Consider the following 7,048-nt stretch of genomic DNA (forward strand, 5'->3'; position numbering starts at 1 on the left):
TTATAAAAGGCTTTCGTTCGAAAGATGGGGGATATCACATTGGGAAATCCATAAGTTACGATGTGTTTACTTTGACGCATATATTGCGGGGAACCCAAATGCTATTTTACGCAATGGGTTAAGAAATTATTTTGACTCAATATATCCGAATATTGGACTTCGTGATTTAGAAAAGGCGGCTAACATGCAACATAAAGAAGCATGTTATGCTTACGGATTAGTAATGTTCGCTTCTCACCAAAGTGAGAACAAGAACATCGGCCTAAAACTATTAAACAAAACGTTCCCACAAGTGACGGAGTCGGTAATTGGGGTAAGAAATGAGGTTTTTAGATTGTTACGGGACTGTTGGACATTACGTAACCCTCGTCCCTTTGACGACGTTACAACACGTTGTCTTATCAACGGCCATAACGGTTATGTTCCACAAGACCAAGGATGGGAAGTAATCCTAGTAAAACCAGAATGCATGACTTGTTTCTGGACGTATGAATTACGTGTCTTTATTGCCTTTGCTGAACGACTTGTGTACTAGCTAGAATTATCTTCACAACCATCTTGTATCAAATTTATTGTGTGCTATATTTCATGCTATATGTAAAATAAGCGGTATTGTAAGTTTGTAAAATATTGTGTAAACGTTTGAACGCGAAATATTATTATAATCAGTTTTTCATATATAATTGTAGTAGTTGAATTGTATATTAGCTACTAAGTATGAACTTAACGGGTAGGTACTACCCGAATTTAAACTTATAAAACGCTAATATGAAGAAAAAGCTTTTATAAATGAGTTCATATTATGCTACGAAATACTATTAACTACTCTTAATATTCTATATGATTAACTTGTTCCATTTGACTATTTTGAAGGAAATGGCACCGACTACTCGACACACCGTGAATATGAATGAAGAGGAATTCCGTACTTTTCTAGCTTCAAACATAGCCGCAGTACAGGCTGCGCTACATACCAACAATAACCTTGGATCTAGCAGTACAGGAAATCGTGTAGGATGCACCTACAAAGAATTCACTGCCTGCAAACCTTTGGAATTTGATGGAACCGAAGGACCGATCGGATTGAAACGGTGGACTGAGAAGGTCGAATCGGTGTTTGCCATAAGTAAGTGTACTGAAGAGGACAAAGTGAAGTGCGCTACGCATACCTTCACAGGTTCTGCGTTAACATGGTGGAATACCTATCTAGAGCAAGTGGGACAAGATGATGCTTACGCACTACCGTGGTCAGCATTCAAGCACTTAATGAACGAGAAGTACCGTCCCAGAACTGAGGTCAATAAGCTCAAGACAGAACTTAGAGGGTTACGAACCCAAGGATTTGATATTACCACGTACGAAAGACGATTCACAGAATTATGCCTATTGTGTCCGGGAGCGTTCGAAGATGAGAAAGAGAAGATCGACGCGTTTGTGAAAGGATTACCAGAAAGAATCCAAGAAGATATAAGTTCACACGAGCCCGCCTCCATACAACAGGCATGTAGAATGGCTCACAAACTAGTGAACCGGATTGAAGAAAGAATTAAAGAACAGACTGCTGAAGAGGCCAATGTGAAGCAAGTCAAAAGAAAGTGGGAGGAAAACGGTGATAAGAATCACCAATACAACAACAACAGCAATTACAACAATAATCGCAACAATTATCCCAACAATCGCAATATCAATCGCAATTACAACAAACGGCCCAACAACAACAACAACAGCAACTACAACAATCATCCCAACAACAATAATAACCGCAACAACAACAACAATCAGAAGCAGCTATGCCAAAGGTGTGAAAAGTATCACTCGGGGTTCTGCACCAAATTTTGCAACAAGTGTAAAAGAAATGGTCATAGCGCGGCGAAGTGTGATGTCTACGGACTAGGGGTTAACAGAACGAAAGGAACAAATGGTGTCGGAGCAAGTAGTGTCGGAGCAAGTAGTGTCGGAGCAAGTTATGCCAATGTAGTTTGTTATAAATGTGGAAAACCGGGCCACATTATTAGAAATTGCCCGAACCAGGAGAACACGAATGGACAAGGCCGCGGAAGAGTTTTCAATATTAATGCGGCAGAGGCACAGGAAGACCCGGAGCTTGTTACGGGTACGTTTCTTATTGACAATATATGTCGGAATCGAGAAATTAAACTGGTTAGCGAAACATTTAAGATTGATTTGATACCAGTAGAGTTAGGGAGTTTTGATGTGATAATCGGTATGGACTGGTTGAAAGAAGTGAAAGCAGAGATCGTTTGTTACAAAAATGCAATTTGCATTATACGAGAAAAAGGAAAACCCTTAATGGTGTACGGAGAAAAGGGCAACACGAAGCTACATCTTATTAGTAATTTGAAGGCACAAAAACTAATAAGAAAAGGTTGCTATGCTGTTCTAGCACATATCTAGAAAGTACAAACTGAAGAAAAGAGCATCAATGATGTTCCCGTCGCAAAAGAATTTCCCGATGTATTTCCGAAAGAATTACCGGGATTACCCCCACATCGATCCGTTGAATTTCAAATAGATCTTGTACCAGGAGCTGCACCAATAGCTCGTGCTCCTTACAGACTCGCACCCAGCGAGATGAAAGAACTACAAAGCCAATTACAAGAACTTTTAGAGCGTGGTTTCATTCGACCAAGCACATCACCGTCGGGAGTTCCTGTTTTGTTTGTCAAGAAGAAAGATGGTACATTCAGGTTGTGTATCGACTACCGAGAGTTGAACAAACTTACCATCAAGAATCGCTACCCACTATCGAGAATCGACGACTTATTTGATCAACTACAAGGCTCGTCTGTTTATTCAAAGATTGACTTACGTTCCGGGTATCATCAAATGCGGGTGAAAGAAGATGATATTCCAAAGACTGCTTTCAGAACACGTTACGATCATTACGAGTTTATGGTCATGCCGTTTGGTTTAACTAATGCACCAGCTGTGTTCATGGACCTTATGAACCGAGTGTGTGGACCATACCTTGACAAGTTTTGTAACATCCCGCCTTTTTCCATTTACTTTTCCGTTATACTAATATAAAGTCCGTTATATGTTTATAACATCTCCCGTTGATACGCGTTTTAAATTATCTCGTTTAGGTAATTCCCGCACCCGAACGAAAGTTGAGGGACTAAACTTGACAAGGGATCAAACCCTTGACTAGGTCAAAGGGTCAACCCCTTTCACCCATTCTTTATCATCTCCGTCTCTCTCTTTCTCTCTAGCAAGAACACACACCCATTTACAAAATTCATTCAATCATCATCTAAATCCGATCTAGGAGGCTTACAACAAAATAAATTACATATTCGTGATCCTCTCTTCATCCTCTTCATTTTGGTACCAACTTCAACTCATTTGGGTAACATTTCTAAAACTCTAGATTTCTCTAAATTCGTGTTTTTGACTTGAAATGGTGTTAGTTAGTGTCTATGGCTCATTGTGATGTCGTGTATGTAATTTGTATGCTCGATCTCGTTGTTTTAGTGTAACTAGCATGAACTTGAATTTTGGTGTGTTGTTCTTGAATTTTGGATGATCATATGTTGTTAGATGTTAAAAGTTCATGTTCTAATTGTGTTCCTAGTATCATTAGCTTCGTTTTGATGTATAGGTTGATTAAGGAAACTCCAAGAACATGATTAGTGATTTTGTGAACTTGGATTAGGGTTTGATAAGCTTTAGATGAACTTTTGATGCACCAAATGCTATGAAATATTGTAGATAAGAATTTTGTTGCAATGTGTGTATGATTACCTTCGAAACGGCATATCATACATGTAAATTGGTTGCCCGAATCATGAAATGCATATTTGGAACTTGAACCTTGATTATGGACGTTTAAATGCGGTTTTGGGGTGTGTAAGTGTTGAATTGCTTGATGAAATGTGTCTAGGTGTCTTCCTCGTCAAATTACCTTTCCGGTGGTATAAAATACATGTTCTAATTGTTTGCGGTTTGTAATTTGGGTTGGTTTGATTGTTGGTTCGTGCACTTAGAGTCGCAGCAAACAGGGCCTGGAAACCAACCGGGACGCCGTCTAGCTTCTCGGGACGCCGTCCCAACCTTCAAACCGGGACGCCGTCTAGATTCTCGGGACGCCGTCCCAACCTTCAAACAGGGACGCCGTCTAGCTTCTCAGGACGCCGTCCCGTTTGCCTAAAACTGGCTGTTACTTTGGTCAATTGACATAAAAATGTTTACTATGCTACGGACCTCCGATTAACATGAAATTTGGCCAACATGCTCATATATGATTATATAACTTAGAAAAATTGTCGGATACCCAACCCGACCCCGTTGACTTTTCTGTTGACTTTGACCCGACCAAGTTGACTTTTAATCAAACTTAACCAAATACTTGTGCAATCGTTCTAACATGTTTTTATACTTGTACCTTGCATGAAACATGACAATTTGATTCACATGCTATTATGATCGAGTCTTAACGAGCCATAGGACTAATTGAACATCTTTGACCTATCGTGTTTACCGTTATTGATACAAACCTATTGTTTAGGTCAAGACTAGCATTGTTCTTTGCACACGTTTACTTGTCGAAGTACTTTACTACTCGTGCACTCAAGGTGAGATCATAGTCCCACTTTTACTCTTTTGAGCTTACATTTGGGATGAGAAAACATAAACATTTCTTTTACTAAGTGAACACAAGTACAGGAAAACAAACATTCTACATACGAGTTTAGAACAAAATCCTCAATTCGATTATCATTAGTTACACTTGCCGGGTGTAAGCGAGAACTTATGTTGTATGGATCCATATGGGTTTGACAAACCCTCATTCAAACGGTTCGCTACCGTTTACGAATGAAATATATTTTCGAGAAACAGTGTATGTTCTAGCACTAAGTGATGGGGTTCAATGGAAGGAAATGTTAAGCATTGATAATTGGGTGCTCGTGAAACAAACTTTTGGAATGTATTACTATTATTTCATTGATGCAAATCTTGTGGTTCACTTGTACTTACTTACTTAAACCTATGATTTCACCAACGTTTTCGTTGACAGATTTCTATGTTTTTCTCAGGTCCTTGAACGATACATGATACATGCTTCCGCTCATTATTTTGATACTTGCATTGGATGTCGAGTATATATGCATACATGGAGCGTCTTTTGGATACTTTTAAATTGTGTCGCATAAGTTTCATTTGTACTTAAAACTTTGTATCGTAACTTGTGGTGGAACTATTCTTGTAAACTTGAACAACCTTTACATTTGAAATGAATGCGACATATCTTTTGGTCAAACGTTGTTTTAAAGACTTATGACCACGTAACGGGACCTAAGTAGACGGCGCCGTCAATGACGATTTGGTCGGGTCGCTACAGATGGTATCAGAGCGTTGGTTGTAGGGATTTAGAGTTCATTGGTGTCGACCCCGAGTCATAGGGTACATTGGTGAGTCTAGACTACAACCGGCATATAGACTTGAAGTAGGAATTATTTGACTACTTGTGCATTTATACTCGAACGCTTCTACTCATATCTACTCTTAGTTCATCTTAATCTCACGTTGTTTAATTTGATTGACACGCCACCTTGACTATATGAAATGATGTCGAATGCACATATGAATCAGGGTAATATAATTTCCGGGATTATATTACGGTGACTCATATGAACGTTCCGACATTATGACATAAAGAATTTAAGGCGAGTCGAGGAATAACTTCTCTATATCTTTATTCTATATCACGGTTAGTATTATTGAGAATACTAATCAATGATATTCTTGTGTCTTGAAGGAACAATGGCTCCTCGTCGTGTACGCCGCAATGAAACTCCCGAACAAGCTCTCGAACGGATGATAGCCACCGCCGTAGATGCGGCCATGGCCGGTCACTCATCCAACAACAATAATAATAACAACCACAACAACAACAACAACAACAACAACAACAATGGAGCCGGAAACTCAAACGAGGGATGCTCCTATAAAGCTTTCATGGGGTGCAAACCTCACACTTTTGATGGAACCGGGGGACCGGTCGTGCTCACCCGATGGTTTGAGCAAACGGAAGCCGTCTTTAGCATAAGCGGTTGTCGGGACCAAGACAAGGTCAAATACTCCACTCACACTTTCTCCGGAATTGCTCTAACATGGTGGAACACCTATGTTCAATCGGTGGGTACCGATGAAGCTCATGCCCTCTCTTGGGCCGATCTAAAGGAAAAGATGATTGTTGAATATTTTCCGCTCGAAGAAACCCGAAAGCTTGAGGAAGAACTAAGAGCTTTGAAAGCGGTCGGAAACGATCTTAAAACTTATAATCAACGCTTCGCCGAACAATCCTTGATGTGTCCTAATCTTGTTAACCCCGAATCTCAAAGGATTGAGCTCTACATGCTCGGTCTTCCAAAAAGCATCAAACAAGGGGTGATGTCATCCAAACCCACTACTCATCAAGCCGCTATGAACATGGCTCGCCAACTAATTGAAACGGTTGACGAAATCGTAGTTCTGGCACCTAAGGCCGAGGATAAATCGGGCGGCAACAAAAGAAAATGGGAAGCTCCCCAATCAAGCAACAACAACTTTGCCAAGAAATCTTTCACTTCCGACGGCAAGAAGGGTTATGCCGGGAATCTACCTCTTTGCAACAAATGCAACAAACATCACTTTGGTGAATGTGGCAAGTTAATTTGCCACCGGTGCCAAGGAGTTGGTCATAAGGCCAACGATTGTAAAAGTGCCACTCCCGTTGCTCGAAAGTGGCCCAATGCACCAAAGACGGGCACTTGTTACGAATGTGGTCAAACGGGTCATTATAGAAATGCATGCTCGAAAAGGAAAGATAACACCAATACGCGCGGCCGAGCTTTCAACATCAACACCGAGGAAGCCCGGGATGACACTGAACTAGTCACGGGTACGTTTCTTCTCAACAATTCTTATGTCTCTTGCTTATTCGATTCGGGTGCCGATAAATGCTTTGTATCCAAGACTTTGACTCATTCTTTTAGCACTCCACCTCTTCCATTAGATACCACTTATACCATTGAAGTGGCTAACG

This window comes from Rutidosis leptorrhynchoides, chromosome 4 (genome assembly GCF_046630445.1).
Source record: "Rutidosis leptorrhynchoides isolate AG116_Rl617_1_P2 chromosome 4, CSIRO_AGI_Rlap_v1, whole genome shotgun sequence".
Classification (NCBI taxonomy): domain Eukaryota; kingdom Viridiplantae; phylum Streptophyta; class Magnoliopsida; order Asterales; family Asteraceae; genus Rutidosis; species Rutidosis leptorrhynchoides.